At 41.6% G+C, this 27,434-nt stretch overlaps 3 non-coding genes and 1 pseudogene across 3 annotated transcripts; 2 read left to right on the top strand and 2 right to left on the bottom strand.

Moving 5' to 3' along the window:
• Nucleotides 1-363: 363 nt before the first annotated feature.
• LOC106997827 (CD83 antigen-like) lies at nt 364-5,782 on the bottom strand (annotated as a pseudogene).
• On the top strand, nt 1,678-1,764 carry TRNAR-UCU (transfer RNA arginine (anticodon UCU)). The gene is given in 2 exon segments: nt 1,678-1,714; nt 1,729-1,764. It is a non-coding gene; the product is annotated as a tRNA-Arg (tRNA).
• Nucleotides 5,783-18,733: 12,951 nt separating the features above from the next.
• Nucleotides 18,734-18,806, top strand: TRNAK-UUU (transfer RNA lysine (anticodon UUU)). The gene has a single exon. It is a non-coding gene; the product is annotated as a tRNA-Lys (tRNA).
• Nucleotides 18,807-25,154: 6,348 nt separating this feature from the next.
• On the bottom strand, nt 25,155-25,226 carry TRNAD-GUC (transfer RNA aspartic acid (anticodon GUC)). Its single transcript has one exon. It is a non-coding gene; the product is annotated as a tRNA-Asp (tRNA).
• Between the last annotated feature and the right edge of the window lie 2,208 nt (nt 25,227-27,434).

Genomic DNA, 27,434 nt, shown 5'->3' with positions numbered 1-27,434 from the left:
GTTCCCCAGATGTAGAAGATGACAGCTGTCCTCAGGAGTCTGTCACGGGGCCAGCTGGGGGCATTCGTATTTCCCAAGACCCTTTTCCAGCTGCATCTCACCATAGCTTTTATATGACCAGATAGCTGCATAAATCGCTAAAAAGATAGCCATGGAGAAGTCGTGGTGACTCCATGCTATGTGGTCATGTGATGGTTTTCAAGGCCTGCTCATAGAAAATGGGGTGGGATGATCCACTTCCGGTGTTTTCACTCAGATGAAGGACTTCACACTTCTTCAGTGTAGGACTCATTCTCTCCTCCAGTGTGACAGACACACCACTGAGTCCTCAGCTTTAGGAGAAACAATTTGTAGAAATCCTGCTCATACCAGTTCTGTCTTGCAAAGAGTTACTGGCCCCAAATGCTTATTTAGGGAGGTAACTGGGAGAAAATCTTATTCCATGACGGGTTTAGAAAACTCTGGGTAAATACTCTGTAGTCATGTAAACTTACAAGTGAGAATCAGTAGAAAACGACCAGAGACAATAACAGCAAAATCCCAACTCTGCATTTCTTTTTTCTTTTTTTCTTTTTTTTTTTTTTTTTTTTTTTTTGAGACATAGTCTTGCTCTGTCACCTAGGCTGGAGTGCAGTGGTGCAGTCTTGGCTCACTGCAACCTCTGCCTCCCTGGTTCAAGCGAATCTCCTGTCTCAGCCTCCCGAGTAGCTGGATCTACAGGGGCGCACCACCATGCCTGGCTAACTTTTGTATTTTCAGTAAAGATGGGGTTTCACCATGTTGGCCAGGCTGGTCTCAAACTCCTGACCTCGTGATCCTCCCGCCTCGGCCTCCCAAAGTGCTGGGATTACAGGCGTGAGCCACCGTGCCCGGCTCCAGCTTTGTATTTCTTAAAATTATCTTCGGCGTTTAGGACATCCTGTCACTCTCAGGATCGCCTCTCCACTTAGGTTTCTCTGCCCTTCCGGTGCCTGCAGAGTGCACTTGTATGTTCACGGGTTGCAGCTAGTAGTGCTTCTGATCTTCAGGGAATAGGATCTTTCACTGGACCCCGGAAGAGCCATTTTGGCCCTTCTGTCCTCTGAGGCGCAGATCTTTCTGGGGTGCCTCCACCCTCTCTTCACCGCCTTCCAATAGCTTGATCCAGGAGACCATGTAGGGCATCTGCGGTTCCCAGGGGACCGTGCAGGGCAGGTCCACATCCTCAGAGCAAGCCACCTGCACCTCCCATGTTGCGGGCTTCAGGCTATAGGGTTTACTGGTTTATTATAAAGGATATCGCAAAGGATTCAAATGAAGAGGCACGCAGGGCAAGGTATGGGAGAAGGGGCGCCGAGCTTCCAAGCACTCCCTGGGTCTGCCACCCTCCAGAAACCTCCACGTGTTCAGCTGTCCGGAAGCTCTCCAATTATTCTTGAGACGGAGTCTCGCTTTTTTTTTTTTTTTTTTTGAGACGTAGTCTCGCTAAATTATTCGTTATCTCATGGCACAAGTGAAAATAGTTGTTGAAAGGCTTAGTAACTCCTCCGTGTCAGGGATTGTGTGTACCCCTTGTGTTGTCTCATTTTTGTGTTTATTGAACTCTCACGGTGACTGGAGCAGAATGTTTTCAGGAAACGTATTACTTGAGTAGTCAAATTAGTTAGTAACCTTAGGGCGAAAGGTGGCGCGCAAGCAGGCTCTGTGGCGCAATGGATAGCGCATTGGACTTCTAGCCTGACTCGAGAGATTCAAAGGTTGCGGGTTCGAGTCCCGCCAGAGTCGGATCTTGCGTTTTGTGATTTGAGTGGATACTTGCGCAAGTAATTTCTCCTCATATTAATTAATTGGACGTTTTCTCCAATCAGCGAATCCCATTTTCCTGTAATTCATTTTCTGCTTTTAGTGTTAACATCTGAGGAGCTTCTTCAGAAACATTGCCATGTATAGACGTCTACAGTCGCTAGATGACCAAATCAAAGGGAAAATAAAACAAGTTGGATATTAAAATGAATACTAGTAACTGTTTCTTCCTTATGAAAAACAACTTTCTGGGGCAGATAAACTTATTGTTTTCCCAGCCTCTGCTTGAGAATTACTGGCAGATGTTCTAAACTGTGCCTGTAAGAATTCTGTCCATTTGGAAACACGCCAGTTTTCTAGCTGGTGAAAACTCAAGCCTCAAGTCTGCTCTTCATCTCATCGTCAACCTCAATAAGTGATCGTTGGTAGTGCAAATATTTCAGCTCTAAGAAATTAATTAAAATTAAATTCGCTTTTAAATGAAATATTATGGATGAGGATGTCTAGCACTGATTTTGATCCAAAACAAAGATCGGTAAAAGTCCTCCCCCCACTCAATTGTACAAATAGAGCTGGAAAATGTCTCCTTTTCATCCTAGAACACTACTTTCTTAATTCCCTCCATTGGTGCCTAGTTTCAAGTATCCTGTGTGTCTTCCCAGAAATTCTATATGTATGTTAACATTAATAATACGTAATATATTTCTGGGAAGATGCATATATATGCATATATGTATACACACATTATATATATACATATAGATGTATATCTCCACTCATCTTTGTAGTGATATCATTTAATATATGTAGTGTTATATAATTCTTTATATAAATTACATAATATTCCACAGCATGGATTGTACCATTATATTACAAACACGTCACACCTTAAATCCAGATTGCCTGCCATCAGGCGGTCTGGCCCACTCTCACTGAAGGTCTGGGAGAAGGCTCTTCTGTTTGTGGAGGGTGAGAAATAGAGGGAAGATACCTTCTTGTCGACTACAGACCTGCTGTATTTCCAGTAATGCCTGTGCCTGGCATGCTTCCATGTGAAATAAAGAGAGAATTGATCAACCTCTGCCTTTGCTTGCTTAGCAAAATAAATCCCTCAATAAAGCCCTTTTTAAAAACCATGCCTAGCCGGGTGCGGTGGCTCACGCCTGTAATCCCAGCATTTTGAGAGGCCAAGGCAGGTGGATGACGAGGTCAGGAGATCGAGCCCATCCTGGTTAACACGGTGAAACCCTGTCTCTACTAAAAATACAAAAAGTGGCGGGCGCCTGTAGTCCCAGCTACTCCAGAGGCTGAGGCAGGAGAATGGCATGAATCTGGGAGGCGGAGCTTGCATTGAGCCGAGATCGCGCCACTACACTTCAGCCTGGACGACAGAGCGAGACTCCGTCTCAAAATAAATAAATAAATAAATAAATAAAAATAAACATGCCATTTGACATGGTGAATTTTCCCCTTACTTTGCACAACAATTTGGCAATGACGTACCCTTTCACTAAGATCAGTTAATGTCATGATTGACCATATGTAGAATATTTATTATCCAGTACATACTCCTTTTCTTATGACATAAATTACCTCTAGTCAGGTCAGGCAATGAAATAGGGTGTGATAGATTCACAGCTTCTTACCCCTATTTATTCCTGTATACATTTCTCAGTAAATGATACTCCCTTACTCTAGCTGCAATGCCACCTTTATCATGTATTAAATTTACACATATGTGCAGATGATTTCTGAGCTCTCTATTATATGACATTTTGTTTATCCTTGCACCAACAATGCATGCTCTGAATGTATTAAGACTTCTAGTAAGACATGATACTTAGTGTGGTAAATGCCACTATCTTTTCCTTCTTCAAAATTCTCTTGACTGATGTAATCACCAGGTTCACATTTTCTGTTTCTCGTCTCTCAAGTGTTACAAGCTGGCATTGCCTGTTTCCAAAACACTGTTATCTAAGACTGTATTAGATATTTTTTCTATTTTTCTAGTTTTTTATAGCCAGAGGACAATTCTCCTAGCAATTCATTTTTCATGAGTGGAAGCAGAATTTTCATTTTCAAAACATGCACCACGGGCCGGGTGAGGTGGCTCACGCTTGTAATCCCAGCACTTTGGGAGACTGAGGCTATTGGATTGCTTGAGCTCAGGAGACCTGCTTGGGCACCATGGTGAAACAATGTCTCCACTAAAAATACAAAAATTAGTTGGTCGTGATGGCACATGCTTATAATCCCAGGTACTTGGGAGGCATAAGAATTGCTTGAATCTGGGAGGCAGAGGTTGCAGTGAGCCGAGATTGTGCCACTGCACCACTCGAGACTAGGCAACAAAGCAAGATTGTTTAAAAGAAAAAAAGAAGCACCACAGAGATCATCAATTATTTTGAATATCTCATAGTATTTTGTTAATTTTTTTGATTACTTAATCTAAGACCATCTTAATCAATTGATTAATTTCTTTTTATCTACATAGCCGATTCCCTATGTCATTCTTTTTCATAGGAAACTAGTCTAATGAATTAAATGTTTACAATTTATGACAATGTTTTCTAGAAGAGTATGTAATGATATCTGGTACATGTCTTTTTATATTCTATAAATTATATTTTATGTACATATCATTCAATTTCTGACTTTTTCCACAATGATTACTTTATTTATATAACATTTAAATGCCAAAACCAGTACCTCATAGTATGTATCTGTGATTGTTAATTTTATGAGACACCTTGCATGAACCACAGGGTACCCAGATTAAGCATTATTTCTGGGTATGTCTGTGAGGCCATTCCTGGATGAGATTAGCACTTTTCCCTCATCCTCTCTCAGATCTCTGCCAGTTTGGCCTAAATTATCTAAATTAATTAATTGTCTAAATCAATTAATCAATAATATCAGTTATGCATATTATTTATGAAATTACAAGTCTGTAAATCCAGTAAGAAAAACAAATGTTAATTTTGTTGGCATCTACCTAGGGTGACTTGAGAAATCAGGGGACAGTGCGGCTTATATATTTCCCAGCAAACCTTCTAGTAATACTGTACATTTTGAACTACTACAAGGATACTAGAGGAACTTCTAGTGGGACATACAGAATGCATTGGTTTTTATTTTTAATGTTGGGAATACTTACAAAGATGTTATAAGGTAGGAAAAAACCCTCAGGAATAGTTCTCCAAGACAAGTAATAGTAGGGATATCGCCCCTGTATAAGAAAAGGCATGAGGATAGTTTAATTACTTGAACCTAGAAGTATAGAGTCTCGAGGGCTGCCTTAAAAGGAAATGTGACCTCCAGTGCAGGAGTGTGCCCATCGGTTACCAATAAATACCAGTTTACAGTGACTCTCGGAAAGGTTGTTACTGTGCTTTGTTAACGACCACTAAGGCAAGTCTTACCCAGAATATGCAGGATAATGTGAACAACAATTGATTTTTCTGGTCGGGTTACATTTATCTCTTGTCAGAATTTTAATGCGAAAAAGAAGAACAAAGTTTTACATTCTTAAAATGTGATTTCTTTCCGTTGTTGATTGCATTACACGCTGCATTCCATACACGGCCATTAGAGGGCAAAGGTCTTATAGGTGGAGTTAGTAGAGTGGTTCTATTCAAGCAAGGAAAGTCTGCCCTTGTCTAGAATGATGTCATCACATTGATTAGAGTCAAGAGGGGACATCAGTCATATGGGCCTGTTGGCGTTGTGAGGCAACGGTCTCAAGAGTCCTCGAGAGAGAGAGGTGTTGCCCCTCCCTGAGGACAACCGGACACTAGGTGTGGAGCCAGCCGCTAGGATGGGCGACGGCTGTGGGGCCAGCAGCGGAAGTAGGGATAGAGCACACGGTAAAGGACTCCTGCTACTGCTCCCCCTTTGCTGTCTGGTGCAGACCCGAGGTGGCCTCGAGGTGACACCGGTGGTGAGAGCCGCCGCATGAATCCACACTGTGGATGAAGGTTAAGAATTGGCGGTGGCCCATCGGTAGCCAGAGACCCAAATCGTGTCTGATTTGAGTGAAGATCACCCCAGATCAGTGCGTCAGTTCCGTTTTGACGGCCGAATTTCTCACGATCCCATGTAAGAAATGCCACACCCGTCAACAGGAGCGACGCACGCGCTGGGCCTCTTTCTCGGATCGGGTCGCCACCCCCATGCCAGGGCTGTGCTAAAGACTAGAGTCTCAGACTTAGAATTTCGAGGAAAGTGTTCCAAAACGCTGCGCTCGCTGCGGCGAGGGGCAAGAGCAGAAGCCCGGCTAGCCCCGGTCCAAGGACAGTAGCTGGGAGGGGCGTGGCAGCCGCTTAGTTTGAAATCTTTCAGATACCCCAGCGGAATATCATAAAGAGCACAAACAACTTTTACATAGGAACAAAATAGAGAATATACAACACCTTAAACGCCTGATAATTTCACCATGCATGCCTAGGAAACCAAATAGCAGTCAAATCGAGTTATTTCCCAGAGAAGAGGAAACGCAGAGGAATCTGATAGGGAGCAGGCTTCAGAAGTATTGAGCTGCCTCTCTCTGCTATAAGGAGAGAACCAATCCTGAGCTGAAATTTCTGCAAATAGAACTGAGATGATACCAGACAATGTCACGGCTGAAGGAGGGTAGGAAAGTTTAGAAAGTGCTTGTGTAACCGGGCGCAGTGGCTCACACCTGTAATCCCAGCACTTTGGGAGGCTGAGGCGGGTGGATCACCTGAGGTCAGGAGTTCGAGACCACCCTAGCTAACATGGTGAAACCCCGTTTCTACTAAAAACACAAAAATTAGCTGGGCGTGGTGGTACGCACCTGTAATCCCAGCTATTTGGGAGCCCGAGGCAGGGGAATTGCTTGAACCCAGGAGGCGGAGGTTGCAGTGAACCAAGATCATGCCACTGCACTCCAGCCTGGTCAACAGAGCCAGACTCCACTCTATCTAAAAAAAAAAAAAGCTTGTGTTTGAATTGGTGCTTCGTCTTGAAACATCAAGGCAATACCATTCATTACTTTTGTCCATGAAAAGAAGTCTAAGTATTTCAGAGCTATGGGCAAAAACCCTCCAGACCTGGGCTAGGTTTTGAAAGCCAAGAGAAGCATGATTGCAGAGGTGCAAACCTCAGGCTTTTATTGAAACAACACAATAGAGAATCTTTGACATCTGAAGTCTACAAAGTTACCCTGCCTTCTCTGCTCTCACAGGGGCCTATGCTACTAGTTCAGGAAAATCTGTCTCACTTACATCTGAAGAGAAAATGAAGTATGCTGGGCCAGGCACGGTGGCTCACACCTGTAATCTCAACTCTGGGAGGTTGAGGCCAGAGGATCACCTGAGGTCAGGAGTTCAAGACCAGCCTGGCCAACATGGTGAAACCTGATTTCTACTAAAAACACAAAAATTAGCCAGGTGTGGTGGTGCACATCTGTAATCCCAGCTACTGGGAGGCTGAGGCAAGAGAATCACTTGAACCCAGGAGGTGGGGGTGGCCGTGAGCCAAGATGGCACCATTGCACTCCAGCATGGGTAACAGAGTGAGACTGCATCACACACACACAAAATAAGTATGCTGGTATCCACAGATAGCTGCAATAAAAATAAATATAAAACTTGCAATCTAATCTTTCTATATACAAGTTTGCCCAAAAATATGGCTACAAAGAAGAATATAAAATAACATAATTCATGATTAATTTATTAAAAATATTATAAGGAGGTATGAAAGGAAAATAAATACCAGGATCCCAAAAATCACAAAACCGAGGGAAAAGTCAAGCTGGGAACTATGTCAAGCAAACCTGCCTCCCATTTTATTCCTGAATAAGATAGGTATGAAAATAAGAAGTTACATACCTCCCTCACAATTTGCCCACAAGGAAATTCCTTGTGGACAAAGAACAGAGAGAACTCAAAGTCATCCCTCTGAGGCTCACCTGAGACACATGTGTATCAGATTGCTTCCTCTGCCCTATTGTTTACGTAAAAATGCAGATTCAAGGAGCCAGACTAAATTGTGTTTTCAGTGGAAGGCTTATCAAGGTCTCAAAAGAATGCAACCTTTGTCTCTTATGGACTTCTAACCTTGAAGCCCCTACTTTGAGTTGTCCTGCCTTATCACACCGAACCAATGTACATCTTACACATACTGATTGATGGCTCATTGTCAGAGGCACTGGAACAACGGCGACTCCACCTTGAAGGGGCTGGGTGAAATAAGGCTGAGACCTACTGGGCTGCATTTCCAGGAGGTTCAGGCATTCTTAGTCACAGGATGAGAGAGGAGGTCATGACACGGTACAGGTCACAAAGACCTCACTGATAAAAGGATGCGATAAAGAAGCTGGCCAACACCTACCAAAACCAAGATGGTGACCAGAGTGACCTCTGGTCGTTCTCACTGCTCATTATAGGCTAATTATAACTTATTAGCATGCAAAAAGATACTCCCACCAGCACCATGAATTTACAAATGCCATGGCAACCTCTGGAAGTTATCCTATACGGTCTGTATGATCTGAGGAACCCTCAGTTCCGGTAATTGCCCACCCATTTCCAGGAAAATTCATGGAATAATCCACCCCTTGTTTAGCATATGATCAAGAAATTATTATAAGAATAAGCTGCAGAGCAGCCTATGCTGCTGCTCTGCCTATAGAGTAGCCATTCTTTATTCCTTTACTTTCTTAAAAAACTTGCTTTTTACCCTACAGACTCTCCCAGAATTCCTTACTACACGAGATCCGAGAATCCTCTCTTGGGTCTGGATTGGGACTCCTTTCCGGTAACATTATGTCTCCCTAAAACGTATAAAAGCAAGCTGTACAGCCGGGCGCAGTGGCTCACGCCTGTAATCCCAGCACTTTGGGAGGCTGAGGTGGGCAGATCACCTGAGATCAGGAGTTCGAGACCAGCCTGATGAATATGGAGAAATTCTGTCTCTATTAAAAATACAAAAAAAAAACAAAAAAAAAACAATTAGCCAGGCATGGTGGCATATGCCTGTCATCTCAGCTACTTGGGAGGCTGAGGCAGGATAATCTCTTGAATCAGGGAGGCAGAGGTTGTGGTGAGCCGAGATCGCGCCATTGCACTCCAGCCTGGGCAACAAGAGCAAAAACTCCTTCTCAATCAATCCATCAATCAATAAATAAGCAAGCTGTACTCCGACTACTTTGGGCACATGTCCTCAGGACCTCCTGAGGCTGTGTCACGGGTGTGTCCTTAATCTTGGCAAAATAAACTTTGTAAATTGATTGAGACCTGTCTCAGATACTTTTGGGTTAAACAGAAACAATAATGGCTATAAAGAAAAAAACACAAAGCAGAAACACAAGAATTCAGGAAATACATTGCCAGAAATAAATATTTCATGACAAGAAAAATAAAGACTGTGAAACAGAAAAATACAGAACTCATAGAGACAAAAGAAAAAAATATTCAAGATTGAAGACTAAAATTACAAAAAGCACAAAGCGGGTACCACTGATAGCATATAAGTGGATAGTGAGAATAGACATGAAAAATAGAAGAACAACAAAAATATAATCAAACTAATTATAAAAATAATTATAGATATAGAGCAGGTGTTGATGCTCTACAGCTATGGACCAAATCAAGCCTACCACCTATTCTTGTGTGGCCTTGAACTAAGAATGTTTTTTCTATTTTTAAATGGCTCAAAAAATGAAAACAACTTTATAACATATAAACAATGATATGAAATTTATTTTCAGTTTAAAATTCAAATTAGGCTTTATTTGAATAAAGGTTTTTGGAGCACAGTCATACTCATTCATGTACCATTATATTATATGTTGCTGCTTTCATACTACCCTTCTCAGTGCCAGAGTTGAGTAGCTGCAGACCATATGGCCTGCAAAGCCTAAAATATTTACTATCTGATCTTTTACAGAAAAATTTTGCCAACTGCTAATGCAGAATATAGGCAAGGGAGATTTTAAAAATACACAGATGTGTGGAGGGACATGGTGGCTCACATCTGTAATCCTAGCACTTTGAGAGGCCAAGGCCGGCAAATCACACGAGGCCGGGAGTTTGAGACCAGCCTGGCCATAATGGTGAAACTCCGTCTCTACTAGAAATACAAAAATTGGCTGAGCATGATGGTGTACGCCTGTAATCCCAGCTGCTTGGGAGGCTGAGGCAGGAGCATTGCTTGAACCCGGGAGGTGGAGGTTGCATGAGCCAAGATCTTGCCACTGCACTCCAGCCTGGGCGACAGAGTGAGACTCTGTCTCGAAACAACAACAACAACAAACCCACATAAGTGGAATTTCCCCCTCCAAAATAAGAATTATTGAAACAGTGGAGAATTTGCATTACATGAGAAAATATTTATAATCTAAAAGAAAATTTGAATATATCTACTGAAAGATCACAAAGCATACCAGAGAAAATTGATCTCAAATAGGATAATTTCTAGTACTGTTATTTGACTTTGAAAATAAAAAAAATATTTGGGTAGCAGCTACAAAGGTCAAGTCAACGCTAGGGGAAAGAAAATCATGTTGGCATCTGATTTCTCTACAACAGCATCAAATGCCTGAAGACAGTAGAGTAACACCTACCATACACTCAAGGAAATATAGGGTGAATAAGGGGTTGTATATATTCAGAAAGCTGCATTTTTAAGTCAAATATTCTGGATAAACCACTTAAAAATGCAAGAAGTCAGGATATATTGATCACATAGACTTTCCTTCAATAAACACCTACACAAAGTATTATTCTAGGCAAACAAACAAACAATTAAAATGACTGGGGAAACTGGAGCAAAACAATTAACATGGGGCACTGAATGTATTAAACTGCAGATCACCAAAACAGTGAGAAAGATAAGAGTAACTGAAGAAAATGGAAATGGTATATGCTCTGACAATATTGAGATGATATAACTAAAAATTTGAAGGAGTACGGAGCAATACTGGAGAATTTAGGTTCACTGTACAATCTCTAATAACTAAGATAAAAAGTCTTATTTAAGAATGACAAACGTTCTGTGCCTATGATTATTTAACTGAACCAAAGCAAACAGTGAGAAACTAAAATTTGGTTGGAAATAAGATGGAAAGGAGAGAAGAGAAAGCAACTCTATTCTGAGTTAGTTCCAAAAGAAATCTGAACAGCCAACCTTCAGAACAGAACTCTGCTAAGAGCTGAAAACATTGTGAGTAATGTTAGTAGTCAATTACAACAAAGGCAAATGCCTTTGAATGACTTCCCCTGGCTCTTGATGTGTGGATAGATATTACCAATACTGCTTAGTTTACTTGATAATAGGGAATGCTGACTTAGAATTTCAAGTAACTGAAACATTATTCCCTCCAAAAAATTTCATTCTTTTCATTAGTGGGCCTATACTAGAAAAAAATTTGCTCAATTCTATAGTTATATTTTGAATTTTGTTAAAAATGTTGTTTTCTCAGCTGAGTGTGGTGGCTCACGCCTGTAATCCTAGCAATTCCGGAGGGCAAGGCAGGTGGATCACCTGAGGTCATGAGTTCAAGACCAACCTGGCCAACATGGTGAAACCCTGTCTTTAAAAAATAAAAAAATTAACCCGGCTTGATGGCGGGTGCCTGTAACCTCAGCTACTCAGGAGGCTGAGGTAGGAGAATCACTTGAACCTGGGAGGCAGAGGTTGCAGTGAGCTGAGATTGCACTATTGCACTCCAGCCTGGCCTACAGAGTGAGACTCCATCTCAAAACAAACAAACAAACAAATAAATGTTGTTTTTTCTCTTACAATTTAAAACTTACAGAATATCCTTGAGTTTTCCTCTTGACCCATCTGGTCTTTTTACAGAAAACATTGGCTGACTCATAACAACATAGATCATGTTGGACTAGGGTAATATGAAGTAAGGCAGGAATACTTGAAATTGTCAGCTACTGGAATTTGATGACATTTCTAGGAACAAGAAAATTTTACCTTTTAGAGGAGTTCATTTGGGGGACTTGAATTCAAACTCCTAATATTTGACTCAAAGTTCTCATGGTATTACTTCTTTACATTGTTTCAAAGTAATATTCTGGGTATTCTATCTGAGAAACAAACAAATTTAATTAAGTAGGCAAAGTTTCAAAGTAATATTCTGGGTATTCTATCTGAGAAACAAACAAATATAATTAAGTAGGCAAAACCAAGCAAACAAAACACCACCAGATCACCAACCACACACAAAATGGGTAAAATTAGATACCCGATTGCCAATTGTTGCTTGTAATATTTGTATTATCTTTCATGGGAAATGAAAGCCTCTGAAAGCTACTAATTAGAGGGCTAATAAATACAAGTATGAAAACTGACCAGTGCATGAACATCTTTCACCTTAATCAAGTCAGGAAACCACTTGTGATAGACTGAATAGTGGCCCCTCACAGATGTCCACATGCTAATCCCAGAAACCTATGAATACGTTACCTTACATGGCAAAAGAGATTTTGCAAAGTAATTAAGTTTTGAGATGAGAAAAGTATCCCAGATGATCCAGTTGGGCCCAATATTATAAAAGGGAAGTCAAGAGTGAAAGAGACAGAAAAAGAATATGTGATGATGCAACCAGAGGATAGAGTGATGTATGTGCTTTGAAAATGGAGGACTAGCCAGGTGCAGTGGCTCACATCTGTAATCCCAGCACTTTAGGAAGCCATGGTGGGCAGATTACGAGGTCAGGAGTTTGAGACCAGCCTGGCCAACATGGAGAAATCCCATCTCTACTAAAAATAGAAAAAATTTAGCTGGGCGTGGTGGCAGACACCTGTAATCCCAGCTACTTGGGAGGCTGAGGCAAGGAGAATCACTTGAACCTTGGAGACAGAGGTTGCAGTGAGCCAAGATCATACCATTGCACTCCAGCCTGGGCAGCAGTGCGAGACTCTGTCTCAAAAAAAAAAAAAAAAGAAAAAAAAGAAAAGAAAGGAAAAAGAAAATGGAGGACTGTATCCCTTGAATCAAGGGATACAGGTGGCTGCTAAGAGCTGGAAAAGGCAAGGAAACAGATTCTCTTTTGAAGCCTCAGGAGGAACAAAGTCCTGCTTGATCTTAGACTTCTGACTGTATGAGAATAAATTTGTGTTAAGTCACCAAGTTTGTGGTAATTTGTTGCAATAGCAACAGGAAACTAACACATGACTTATTACTCAATAGTGATTACAAAACAAAGGGAGAGGTTCTTCCTAATCCAGGGTTTCTCAATCTCAGCACTATTGATATTTTAGGCTAGAGAATTCTTAGTTGGTTGCAGATGCTGTCCCATGCACTGTAGAATGTTTAGCAGCATCACTGATAACTAATCACTAGATGCAAGTAGCACCCTTCCCCAGTGTGACAACCAGAAATATCTCTAGACTTTGGCAAAATCACTCCTAGTTGAGAACCACTGTTCTTGTTCTTCTGACTCTCACATCTCTCTTATCTTAAGCCATAGAATGTATCACATCCCATCTCTTTACTTCACCCACTATACAATTAGGCTATCAAGAAGAAATGAATGAGAGGAAAAAATGAGAGAGATAAAAGCCAGTGAGTAAAGTGATGGGGAGAAGGTATATGAGGAATGAAAGAAGAAGGCCAGCAGGTGAAGAAAAAGAAGCAGCTCTGGTGAGAACAATGGAGAAGGAACGACATGCAGAAATATGGAAGAATACTCAAAATGCCTGCCACTTACTCTCACAGAGAAGTTAAAGGTCTGAAAATAGGAACAAATAGCCCTCTCCTTATCTATATTTTAAGGCCTGGATTTTAGGACTGAGCTATTACTATTATTCCATGTAGAAATTTGTAAATATGTAATTTTTATTGAAAGGACAGAGGAAAGAAGAAAGAGGGAAAGGATTTCTAAACCACACTAGTCCAAAAAGAGCTGAAAGAAGGGCAATGTTCTAATGAAGAAAGTGAGGAAGAGCAACATTTGGTGCGCCTGCCAAAGAATTTTTTAAAAAGAGTAGGGTAGTAAAACAGTTAACATGAGAAGTTGCAGATCTTGAATCTGTGGCGTATGCAAAATAGGTATGTCAGAAGTGGGATTCAGACCCATGCCTCCATTTGGAGATCCGAACCCCCAGAGGGGGAAGCCTAAGCTTGAGTCTGGTGCCTTAGACCACTCGGCCATCCTGACACCTGCATGGAGTGGGTGGTTCAATCATCTACTTACTGTAATCAGTAGTCAATCTGTTCCAGAGACTGTGTTCAGTTGTACAGTGAAAACTAAACTAATTGCAAAACAGAAGAGGAGTAAAGCTGAGTTTTGATGGAAGTAGAGACTATCACTATGGCACACAGTTAAGGCAGCCCCAGAGCCAAGGAGCCGGGTGTATTGAGACCCCGCTCCCGCCCACACCTCCCCTTAATTCGTTGCCCACCAAGATTCCCTCCTCCCACTCACCCACCAGCCCCACAATCCAAGTCAGTCCCCACGGTGTGGGAATTTCACATATCTATAGATCTTGTTAGTGATGGCTGTGGAGACCTTTTCTGCTAGCTTGTTTTGATGCTTACACTCTCTTCTCACAATTAAATTGAAAAGTAACATAGGTAAGGAGGGAGCCAGTGAGAAAGGCTTGAACGCCCCCCTTTAAACCTGTCTTCCAGCATCCAAATCGTCCTTCTAAGTTTAGGTGGTGGCATATTGCACACTCTTCCTGTGTTTCTCCCCAGATCCCACACTTGTTCCAGCACTTTCTTCACCCACTGGCTTTTATCTCTCTCATTTTTTCCTCTCATTCATTTTTTTCCTGATAGCCTGGGTAAAGGGGATACGAAAGTGAAGGGATGTGATATATGGTTCGATATGTGCTAATAGAGGTACGAGTAAAAAGGGTTAATGGCTATTACCAAGCAATAAACTGTATCTGCCTTCCCTTCTCCCTCCTTTCAGTGATGAAGGTGAGAGGCTCACAGCTATCCCTGCTTTTATTTTGTAGCGAAGGGCTTCCAGCATTACAGACACATTGTAAATCAGTTATCGGAGAGTTGCAGGCTATTTTGTGAATGGATAATGGCCAAAGAGAAGTTGGTCTTGTTGTTGTTTACTTGTCTGTCATTTTAAAACAACAACAGCAACAACAAAAACAGGGTCTTCTTTGGTTACCCAGCCTGGAATGCAGTGGCTATTTACAGGTGTGATCATAGTGTACCGCAGCCTGGAACTGCTGGTCTCAAGCAATCCTCCTGCCTCAGCCTTCCAAGTAGCTAGGACTTCTATTAATAATTTCTTGATCTAGCTGTAGCATGTAAAATATTTTAACAACATTTAGAGATGTGGAAAGAATGAAAACCTTGAGTCAGATATCAGTGGGATTGAATTCAGGCTCCACCCTTATGAGAACCTTGCAGTGGTCCAGAAAAAGGTGATGATGGTTTGGACTAGATGATGGTGGGCGTCAGATGCACCACATGAGGAATAAGAGCCAATAGCTTTATCCACAGGGAAGAGTAAAAGGATGTGAACCATGGGCAAGAAGCCTATTTAACAATCAATAGACTAGGTTCTACCCCCTACAAGGCCATCATCGCAATTTGTCAGCCCATGCTCACAATATCACAAGCCAAAATTAACAGACTAGAGAACTAAATCAAAGTAGAAATTCTCACCAGTGAAAGAACGTTTTAAATGCTTAAAGAAGGGCTTTTTTTTTTTTTTTTTTTTTCCCGGAACCAACACAACTGGAGGCAGGCTTTGGCAGATCTATAATATCTAAATGATGGAAGGTAGTGAAACATCCAGAATAGTTTTGAGCAGGACTATCAAAAAGTTTATTATTGGCCGGGCGCGGTGGCTCATGCTTGTAATCCCAGCACTTTGGGAGGCCGAGGCGGGTGGATCACAAGATCAGGAGATCAAGACCGTCCTAGCTAACACGGTGAAACCCCGTCTCTACTAAACAAAAGTTAGTCCGGCTTGGTGGCGGGCGCCTGTAGTCCCAGCTACTCTGGAGGCTGAAGCAGGAGAATGGCATGAACCCAGGTGGAGCTTGCAGTGAACTGAGGTCGCGCCACTACACTCCAGCCTGGGCGACAGAGCGAGACTCTGTCTCAAAAAAAAAGAAAGTTTATTATTTATAGAATCTTCATCTAAAGGAAATTGTTCCATTTAGAAAAGTGACCTATTTTTTTCTTTAAGTGAGAATGCCTCTAATCTATAACGACTTGATGACACTCACATGAAGATCAGAAGTGATTGGATTAGATCTCAAATGCAGCCAATGAAGTGACCTGTGAGAGGGTGTGAGCAAAAGCTTCAATGTTGAACACCAATGGGATTTTCTCAGTTAAGTAGACCAAACATATTTTACTATTTTTTTGGCTTTCAAAGTGGGAAATACTGAGAGATATGGTCACACGGTAGAAGAAAATGTGACTTGACAAAAAAAGAAGACATGAAAGAATTTACTGATTCATTATTCACTGTTGCCCTGAGTATAAATCAGGAAACTCTTATTGTTGATGAAGGTGGTAGAAGAATCCAGCATGAATCCTAACAGATTAAGAGTGCTTCCCAGATGAAATGTGGCTGACCTAATTTTAAAACTCCCACTCATGCCAGGTTTTGCTTGGTAATATAAGGAGAGGGTGGAAGAAGAGAGTATACACCAAGTGGATCGGCTTATGAGCCTGCCAAGAAAGGCAGCATGTTGCCCTGAAAGAAAATAGCCTGCTTTATTCCAGCTATGCTAATCCAACCTTTCTGGAAGCCAGGCATATGGCAAGATTTGTTGCTTTCTTGGCCTGCCCTGCTCAGGAATGTAGCCTTTTGCTTTCTTGTGGGCAAAGCTGACTTTATTGATTTGTTCATTCATTCATTCATTTCACAAATATTTGTTGAATGCACAGCCAAGTTCTGATTCTGTAATTGGTACCAAAGATACAGAAGTGGAGCAGTGCAGGGAGACAGAAAAATACGTAAAACTGATGGGTGCCAACGCACTCTCACCAAAGGCCGCCAGGGACACACCTGGAGTTGGGTTTATTACATGTTGCAGTGAGGGAGAACACACACAGTGGAAACCACGGGTGTCTCACTAATAGGGTGTTAGAAAAAAAATTATAAAATTTAGACTTTGGCGGGGTGATTTGAGACAGGCTTTAAGAAAGTAGGGCTTTGCCGTGCTTTGGATACTGTCAGGAAGTAGGGGTAATTTTTGTTGTTGTTGTTGAGACGCAGTCTCGCTCTGTCGCCAGGTTGGAGTGCAGTGGCGCGATCTCGGCTCACTGCAAGCTCCGCCTCCCGGGTTCACGCCATTCTCCTGCCTCAGCCTCCCCTTCTGCCCACTACTTCAAAAAATAGAAAAAAATAGCCAGGAGTGGTGGCAGGCTCCTGTAATCCCAGCTACTTGGGAGCCTGAGGCAGGAGAATGGCCTGAACGCAGGAGGCGGAGCTTGCGGTGAGCCGAGATCGCGTCACTGCGCTCTGGCCTGGGCGACAGAGCGAGACTCCGTCTCAAAAAAAAAAAAAAAAAAAAAAAAAAAGAAAAGAAAAAGGAAAAGGAAAAGAAAAAGGAAAAGGAAAAAGAAAAGCTGGCTTATTTATTTATTTATTTATTTATTTATTTATTTATTGAGATGGAGTCTCGCTCTGTCGCCCAGGCTGGAGGGCAATGGTGCGATCTTGGCTCACTGCAACCTCTGCCTCCCGAGTTCAAGCGATTCTCCTCCGTCCCTCTCCCGAGTAGCTGATTACAGGTGCCCACCACCAAGCCCAGCCAATTTTTTTTTTTTTTTTTTTTTTTTTTTTTTTTTGTATTTTTATTAGAGACCGGGTTTCGCCATTTTGGCGAGGCTGGTTTCAAACTCCTGACTTCAAGTGATCCACCTATCTCAGCCTCCCAAAGTGCTGTGGTTACAGGCGTGAGCCACGGTGCCCGGCCTAAAACAACAGGCCGGGCGCGGTGGCTCAAGCCTGTAATCCCAGCACTTTGGGAGGCCGAGACGGGCGGATCACGAGGTCAGGAGTTCGAGACCATCCTGGCGAACACGGTGAAACCCCGTCTCTACTAAAAAATACAAAAAACTAGCCGGGCGAGGTGGTGGGCGCCTGTAGTCCCGGCTACTCGGGAGGCTGAGGCAGGAGAATGGCGTAAAAACCCGGGAGGCGAAGCTTGCTGTGAGCTGAGATCCGGCCACTGCACTCCACCCTGGGCGACATAGCGAGACTCCGTCTCAAAAAAAAAAAAAAAAAAAAAAAACAATAGAGTTACAGTTCTGGGTTAGGCAGTCCAGGTCTGGCACAGCTCCTCATGGAACAAGTCTCTTCCTGTCTTCCTCTTCTGCCAAATTTGCTGTGGGGTTTTTGTCCCCATGGTCCCTCTTTACAGGTGCTCAAAATATCTCAAGAATTAATGAATACTGAACAAACCACGAGCACTATTTCCTGAACTCCCAGGCCATTCTTGTCTTTGAATGAATTGGGGCTCCAGACAAAATGCGAAGAGAAAATTAGAGGGGGACTTGTATTTTTATTTCCTCCTACCTCTGAAGAACCTAGACATTCCACTTCTGAAAGTGTGGGAAAAATACCAAATGGAGCAACAGAGAACCTTCATCTTCTTTCCACACTTTTTAATCCTCTCGAGGATTCTCCTCAGGCCAATCGTTCCTTAAAACCGTCTCCACCTCCTGGTTCCTCCCTCCAAGATGGCGAGGGAGCCCGCAAATTCGGTCTCCCAGGACCCCTCTGTCCAGAGCAACGAACTCCCTTTGGCAATATAGGAATAATCTTCATTCTCCCTGCAATTGTGTACATGAATAGGCTGTTTAATGAAAGTACAGTGTGGAGGTTAAATTATCTGCTTGGTGATTAAATGGCTTAGGTGATTGAGCTCCAACCCTGGTAGTTTCTGAAACCATGGATTTCCTGCAGCTTTTCTTGGCAAGCCAATTACTGATGGGACTACATTATTTAAAGAATGAAGAAAGCTATTGCACGAGGGCCTGGGTAGCTCAGTCGGTAGAGCATCAGACTTTTAATCTGAGGGTCCAGGGTTCAAGTCCCTGTCCAGGCGTTAAGCATAGTTTTGATTTCTGCCACACGTAGAAGTCAAAACAGAAAACTTCTGCCGTATGTGTCGAAACAGTCCTACCCTCAAACCTTTGCTAGGTTTAACTTACTTATACCCTCCAAAGACTAAATCACATATTTGTAAGAAAATTTAGGATTATGGTAAAGATACTATAACAAGTAACTTGCACTGGAGTTACTGGATAGCTACTTTCAAATTCCCTTACGTGGTGGGGGATAACTACCTCATTCTAGAGGGTGTTGCAGTTTGGGAGCACCCTAGTAGTAGCATGTAGACTGAGAGCAGTGGCCTTTGTCTTGTTCATCTCCGAGTTTCCCAGGTCTTAGACAAGATGGTAGTACACAAAACCCTGCAAGAAACACGAACTAAAATCCAGACAGATTTTGAAATTGTCAGTCATCCATTTTGTGCTTTCATTACAAAGCTACTGTCCTCACCTTAAGATATAATCTAAAAAAAAAAAAAAAAAAAAAAAAAAAACCAGAAATGGGCTTCTGTGCATTTTTTCTGTGTACAGCACTATAGATTTTTATAAGACTTGAAATGGGTTTTAGACAAAAAGTCGAGGTTTTTACCCAGTGGATACTCTGAGCACAGTAAGTGCATATTCTTTATGACTGTTCCCTCATTTTCACTAAGTCATATGTACTCTAGAGAAGAGGAGTAAAGCTAACAAGATTTCTATTAGAGAAATTCTGTATTTGAAAAGTTGTGGAAGTTTTCCCGCCTTCAAAGTGGACCTCAGAAATCAGTAGGCAGGGCAGCAGGAATTGTCAGTCCCTGGTTGCACCTGACATAAAAATGAAGTATTTTTTTTTAGCAGAAACAGGTATTGAAAGGTCAAAAGTCTGCTGTTCCCCAGACTTAAACCTCCAGCTCTCTCTTAGGTCCTAATTCAGCTGGTGAAATGATGAGATCTGTAAGAAGAGTGAGAGGAATTCAGGGTTTCAAAGACTTTCAGGGTCTCCCAAAGTGTGTCTCAATCACCTGGGGACTCATGTTTCTTCCTGAACTTGAGGAGATGTGTCCAATTTAGTAATGACTGGAGTGAACAAGGTTTCTTCTTCAGAGGAATTAAAAGATACAGAAAGAGGCCAGACTCAGTGGCTCATCCCTGTAATCCCAGCACTTTGGGAGGCCAAAGTGGGCAGATCACTTGAAATCAGGAGTTCAAGACCAGCCTGGCCAACATGGTGAAGCCCCATTACTACTAAAAATGCAAAAATTACCTGGGCGTGGTGGCATGCGCCTGTAGTCCCAGCTACTCAGGAGGCCGAGGCAGGAGAATTGCTTGAACCTGGGAGGTGGAGGTTGCAGAGAGCCAAGATCACGCCACTGGACTCCAACCTGGGTGACAGAGTGAGACTCAGTCTCAAATAAATAAATAAATAAAAATAAAAGATAGGGAAAGCAGAATGAAAGTTATAACTTACAACACAAGACAGAGGATTTAAATCTGTTGTCCCCTTCAACATTCTTTCTGCACTTTCACAATTGGGATTTCCTGGGTTATTTAAGGTTGGGTGGGAAGTGGAATGACTGCCCACTTCCAAGGGTTTTGCAGGCATAGAAGACCATTTCCCATGTCTCTCGTGCTTCTCCCTTTTTAGCACACCCATCCTAATGCTAACTTTTCCTTTCTCCTCTCCTCCACCTTTCCCTAGGCCCTTCTTCTTTTCCCTCTTGTCTTCTTTTTTCTTCTACCTTTCATTCTCTGTTACCTCTCATTTGCTACTTAAGTGTTTCCTTTCCCATCCATAAGGGCAAAGTTGAATGAATCACTTGGTAATGCATCACCTTGAACATCAGAGATTCCATATTAATCCATGTCCTCTTCTAATATGTTTCATCACATCTTATCTTAAGGTCCATCTCATTCAAAGACAAGAATGACCTGGATGTTGAAAAAGTAGTATTTGCTGCCACGGTCATATTCGACCTTCAGTCATGCATGAGCACCTTTGCAGAGGAAGAAAGGAAGCAATGAGGTAAGAACCAAGACAACAAGAGACTTCACAATGTTTCCTGCAATAATGTCAGTTTCAAAATAAGTAAATAAATAAATAAATAAACAAATAAACCAAAACCATGGAAAATGATGAAAGGCTAGATTTTGTCAGGTATGGGACAGGGCAGGAAACAGAAAGCAGTGGCTGTGATTTACATAAATGGTGTTGTTCTTCTCTCCTGGGGGACTCAGAGTTGGGGAAAACAGAATAATTTTGGAGTCCACAAGTGCCATATTGAAAATATTAGTATGGTTTCACCCATCGAGGTCTGTGTTGTAGGTCCAGCATACATCTGCTGTGCAATCTAACTTTGCATAAGGTGCCAAGAAAACAGTTCTATGGATTCACATAAATTCATTCAGCTCAACACAGAAGTACAATTTTATTCTTCATTCTTGATTTATTTTCCTTCTGTTTTCATTCATTTCCTCCATCCCCCTTCCTTTCATCCCAAGAGTCTCCTGCATTTCTTTCTTCTCTGAATATTATGTACTAGCAACCTCTGGCCAAAGAATGAGATGGATATGAGGGTGAGTGCAGGCATAGCTCTGAGCTTGTAAAGGTGAAAGCTATACAAAGCGAAGTGGAACCCAAGTTAATTTTAAGATTTCATGAGTTTTCTGTAGCCTGGGAACATTAGATTCAGGTTTTTCTTCCTTCCCAAATTTTACATTCTCTGACTTTTTCTGCTCAAGTAAGCATTTCCCTTGTCAAAGTGAGTATTGTGGAAATTGCTTTATCAGCATTAAAAGATGGTAGAAAAGAGATTTTAAAAAGTGCTACATGTAATGGGATATTTTGACTGTATATTTAATTTAATATAAATTAAAACAGGACTTTCAAGTATTAAGCCCATTGTATAAGCTCTGTTTAGAGAAGGGGTGATTATCCCTACAGTTTCTCATTGAGCAGCCCAGGTTAGCTTGTTATTAAACTTGGAAAGCATGAATGCCTCCTAATGGAAGATTACTGCAACCTTAATTCCATGGTCCCACCCATTAAGGTCCTTATACCAAATATTATTGTAATTACTGACACCATCTAATTGTTAACTGATATATACTCTGTAGTTATAGATTTGTCTACTACGTTTTGTTTAGTGGCTATTTCAATGCCTCAAATCTTCTCAGTTTGTCTGCATCTGTGAGGGAACACAGTACACTTTTACCTCTCTACCATGGATTATCTCATATGGCTTGCCATAGCACATGATCTTTGCCAGCAAGATCTTAACTGCATCCAACTTTCTCCAGAAATATAGGTGTGATATTTATTGATGGCATTCTTCTCTGCGGAGACTTATTTGACACACACACTCACTCAAGACATACAAACATTTGGCTGAATGCGGCGGGTCACACCTGTAATCCCAGCACTTTGGGAGGCCGAGGTGGGTGGATCACCTGAGGTCAGGAGGTCTAGACCAGCCTGCCCAACATGGTGAAACCCCGTCTCTACTAAAAATAAAAAAATTTGCTGGGCATAGTGGTGGACACCTGTAATCCCAGCTACTCAGGAGGCTGAGGCAGGAGAATCACTCGAACCCAGGAGGAGGGGGTTGCAGTGAGCCAAGATTGCATCATTGCACTCCAGCCTGGGTGACAAGAGTGAAACTCTGTCTAAAAAAAAAAAAAAAAAAAAAGACATACAAACATTCACAAAGGACCTCACAATAAAGGGATGGGTTATTGCCCCTCATGTGCAAAAATAAAATTATATAATTATCTCCTCTATTATTGGATGTTGAACTTTGACAAAATTATTACCACTTTCTAAGACACTCTTAAGAATAGTTGGATAGTCCTTTAGCATTATAAAATACATACACCTCAAGCCACAAGCCAATCAACATCTTGCTTTCTTACTCATCCTTCAACCTAGCACTCCCACTTTGAAATATTTATACTTAGGATACATTTCCAACAATATGAAACTATCTACACACATTAACTGCAGGACTACTTGAAACTGCAAAATACTGGAAACTACCTAAACTACCAAACATAGGATATTTATTGAATGAACTATTGTTTCACATGTAATGGTGTAATATGTAGTTATAAAAAGGAATGAGGGCCAAGTGCAGTGGCTCATGCCTGCAATCCTGGCATTTTGGAAGGCGGTGGCAGGAGGACTATTTGAGCACAGGAGTTTGAGACTAGCCTGGGTAAAATAGTGAGACCCTGTCTCTTCAAAAAATAATAATAATAAATTAGCTAGGTATGGTGGCGTATGACTGTGGTCCCAGCCACTAGGGAGGCTCAGGTGGGAGGATTGCTTGAGCCCAAGCGGTCAAGGCTGCAGTGTGAATTCCTTCAGTCACTTGGATTGCAGAGCCTTAGATTGGCTGTATCTCTGTACTGGCAGATTTTGACTGTCTCAGTTGACTCAGTGGACTTTTTGTTAAACCTGGACAACAGAAGCAACATGCATCCTGAAATATTAATACCATCTACTGAAGCCTGCTGAAGTCTCTTCATACCACAAACAACAGATCTTCTAAATGAGGGAGAGCAAGTAGGGAGTGAGAGAAGAAAGATCTTGTAGAACTGCCAGAGAATGCATTTGTTTTCACTCATCTTTGTTCATATGAAGTCCCTAAGAAACAGTATAAACTAAGGAAAGAGTAAGACCTTAAAATATCCCATCCAACTGTGGTAATAAAGTTAAAAACATACACTGACCAGATTTACAACTGGATAAACAGAGGGACAGAACTAAGTGACCTGGTTAAAGGTGTCTCTGTCTCTGCTAACTCCTCCTTAATAACTCGATTTGAAATGGTGCATAATAACTTAAAGTTTCATGTGTTACAAAAAATTGTCAGAATCTTGGAAATGGGCAACAGAAATGATTGGGTGTCTTTTCAGTGAAGTGTTGGGCATTCTCTAATAGACCTCTGGAAATTACTTGATTGTGAGTGTGTACCTTTGACCAAATTTTTATTTGTTAAACTGTTCTAGGACTCCGCAGGAGAAAAGCTGACTTGTAGATAACTGATAGTAATGCAAATGATATTTGTCCATACCAACTCAAATACATTTTGTCTGATAGAAATATAATTAATTTCCAGTAGAAAATATAACCCCAGATATTACATTTTACTGTCCTGTATAGATTATTATTTTATTTTTATTATTATTATTGAGACGGAGTTTCGCTCTGTTGCCCAAGCTGGAGTGCAGTGGCACCATCTCGGCTCACTGCAACCTCCGCCTCCCAGATTCAAGCCATTCTCCTGCCTCAGCCTCCCGAGTAGCTGTGATTACAGGCGCACGACACCCTACCTGGCTAATTTTTGTATTTTTAGTAGAGACGGGATTTCACCAGTTGGTCAGGCTGGTTTCGAACTCCTGACCTCGTGATCTGTCTGCCTCCGCCTCCCAAAGTGCTGGGATCACAGGCGTGAGCTACCACGCCTGGCCTTTCCTGTATAGATTATTAATCAGTTTTCCATTTATCATTTACTTATTAATTTCCCCAAGAATCCTAAGATACAAATTATTAAATTCACAGATGGAAGGAGAGGACAAAATAACCCAAGACATCGCCCAATTTGCAAGTGATGCAGCCTAAATGTAAACTTCACCACCCACCCCAGTAGTTCGGCCCTTTCTGCCTCAAAGTCACTCCTGTGGCAGGCCGGCCTCAAACGACTCTCACCAACTAGCATGCTTGGAACACACTAAGGCAAAGAAAAACGCATTTCTTGTTCCCAACCAACCAGTCGAGGAATGAAAATTCCCAATTAGAGATCCTGGCGTGTTTCTAGAGTCAGCTGAACACACTTTGAATACTGGCGCGTTCGGTGACCTCTCTTCCCAGAGAGAAGGTGGCAGTGGACTTCCATCAGATGATGGCTTGCTGCGTGAACCCATTGATAAACCAATACGCAGGAATCAGACCTAAAATGACAAAACCAGGGCCAGGCGCGGTGGCTCACGCCTGTAATCCCAGCACTTTGGGAGGCCGAGGTGGGTGGATCACCTGAGGTTGGGAGTTTGAGGTCAGCCTGGCCAACATGGAGAAATCCCATCTCTACTAAAAATATAAAATTAGCCGGGTGGCGCATGGCTGTAATCCCAGCAGGAGCCTAAGGCAGAGAATCGCTTGAACCCGGGAGAGGGAGGTTGCAGTGAGTTGAGATCGCGCCATTGCACTCCAGCCTGGTCAACAATAGTGAAACTCCTTCTCAATAAATAAATAAATAAATAAATAAATAAAACCAGAAAGAGCTGCTTTCTAAGATTGGCCTTATTAAGGCCTGACTCGCTTTATAACATTGGTATTATAAAGGTTGGAATCAAAAGCATCCACTTGTCTCCCCGTCGGGGAATCGAACCCCGGTCTCCCGCGTGACAGGCGGGGATACTCACCACTATACTAACGAGGAAGCCTTGAAGTGGTGCTAAGAAGTTCATCTATTGAAGTGGTATTCATACATTGACTACTGAATTTTTCCTTGACAGAGGCCCTAAAAAATGCTAATCTTCATATTAAAAAGTTGTTATAAGATTCTATAAAACAGATTTCCCATGTTGCTTCGAAAACCTGAAAACGGCAGTTCTGCAAAAGATTATGACTTTGCTGAAAATAGTTCTAGGTCATGAATAGCAAAGAAATCTTCATTAATAGTAAGGAGCACAGTAAACTTAAAAAACTTCCTCTGCTCGAAATATCCTCCTTTCTTCTTCAACTCAAGTTTATTCATTATAGGTTTACCTCAAGGTCACCGTCCCCCAGGATTTTTTCTCGGACCAATGTGAGTTAGATGCCCTTCCTCTGGTTCTGTTTACCATAATAAAAATATACATATATTAATTTCTACATTTCCTTTCATAAAGGATCTTAAAGTCTAGGTTTTAGATTTTGCAGCATTGACATTAAATACGTGTTTATTTTTGTATAGCCGTTTAGTAGTAGAAATCCCATTCCTAGGAATGTGTTTCAGTGAAATTCCAGCTGAGCTCAATAAGTGGCTTCACAGAAATAAGATATTAATTGTAACAATTTGATGTAAAGGGAATTAAAGGCAACCTGATGTGCATCAGAAATCTGAATAAGTGTGTACTGAGAGAAAATCAGCAAGTTTTCTAGCACTGCTATAACATGTCACAAACTGGGTGGTTTAAAACAATAAAAATTTGCTCTCAGTTCTGTTGTCTAGGAGTCTGAAATCAAAGTGTCTGCAGTCACCCTCTCTGAAGGCTCTAGGGAAGAATATTTCCTTGCCTCTTCCTAGTTTCTGATGTCTCCTGGAAACCTCTAGTGTACCTTGGGTTGTAGCTGCGTAATTCCTATCTCTGTCTCTGTTGTTATGTGGCCTTCTTTTCTCTGTGTCTCTGTATGCCTTCTTTTCTTATAAAGACACCAGTCATTGGATTTAAGCCTCGCCCTAATCCTGTATGACCTCATCTTAACTAATTACGTCAGCCAAGACCCTATTTTCAAATAAAGTCACATTTTGAGGTTCTGGATGGACACAAACTTGGGGCAACATTATTTAATCCACTACAACTAAGAATGAAGAAGTGTTATATGCATGAGCTTAATTAACTACACCAAAGTAAACATTGAGAGCTGTAAAATCACTGATTACAATTGGCTGTGGGTGAGAGGGAAGAGAGGCGGGGAGGAAGAATATGCAATCTTGCATTGTTAATTGTTCAAACTAAGGAAACAAAGAGATTGTCTAAAGAAACACAATAACCAAGCTCTTAAATAATAATGTAATGATGAAGATAACAAATAGATAAAAATTACAAACTTTCTAAAAATATCAGAAGAGGTAGAATGACAAAATAGCTTATTTTCAAAATAGAAACTGAAAACTTAAATAAGTGGAAAAACATATCATGTTTACAGATAAGAAGACTTAATATCTCAACCATATCATTTCTTCCCAAACTGATCTATTGATTCAGTGTAATTTCAACATAAATTCCAAAAGTGTTTTTCCAAGGATTTGATAAACTGGTTGTAAAATTATATGGAAGTGCATAGGAACTATAATAGCAAGAACACTTACTAAAAATAAGGAGAAAATTGCCAACAAACTTGCAGGACTTATTAGACATTCCAGAAATTCATATATTAAAACACGTAGATATAAAATCTTGAGTTGACAAAATACAAAAAAGAGCTCATTAAAGAAAAACTCATACATATATAAACTCTGGTATATTGACTGAGGGTTATGCCAGATCATAGGAGAGTTGGGGGTATTTAATGAATGAAGCCAGGAATATAATATTCTTATAGAGGGAAACACGAAGTTGGGTAAAGATTAACACCATGAGCTGGGCATGGTGGCTCACGCCTGTAATCCCAGCACTTTGGGAGGCTGAGGTGGGTGGATTGCCTAGGTCAGGAGTTCAAGACCAACTTGGCCAACATAGTGAAACCCCGTCTCTACTAAAAATACAAAAAATCAGCCGGGCTCGGTGGCAGGCACCTGTAATCCCAGCTACTCGGGAGGCTGAGACAGGAGAATCGCTTGAACCTGGGATGTGGAGGTTGCAGTGACGCAAGGCAATGTCGTTTCACTCCAGCCTCGGCAACGTCGTTTCACTCCAGCCTCAGCAACAAGAGAAAAACCCTG

The sequence above is a fragment of the Macaca mulatta genome, chromosome 4 (assembly GCF_049350105.2).
Source record: "Macaca mulatta isolate MMU2019108-1 chromosome 4, T2T-MMU8v2.0, whole genome shotgun sequence".
NCBI classification, from domain to species: Eukaryota; Metazoa; Chordata; class Mammalia; order Primates; family Cercopithecidae; genus Macaca; species Macaca mulatta.
Note: the sequence above shows the minus strand (reverse complement) of the source record. Positions and strands in the feature narration are given on the sequence as shown.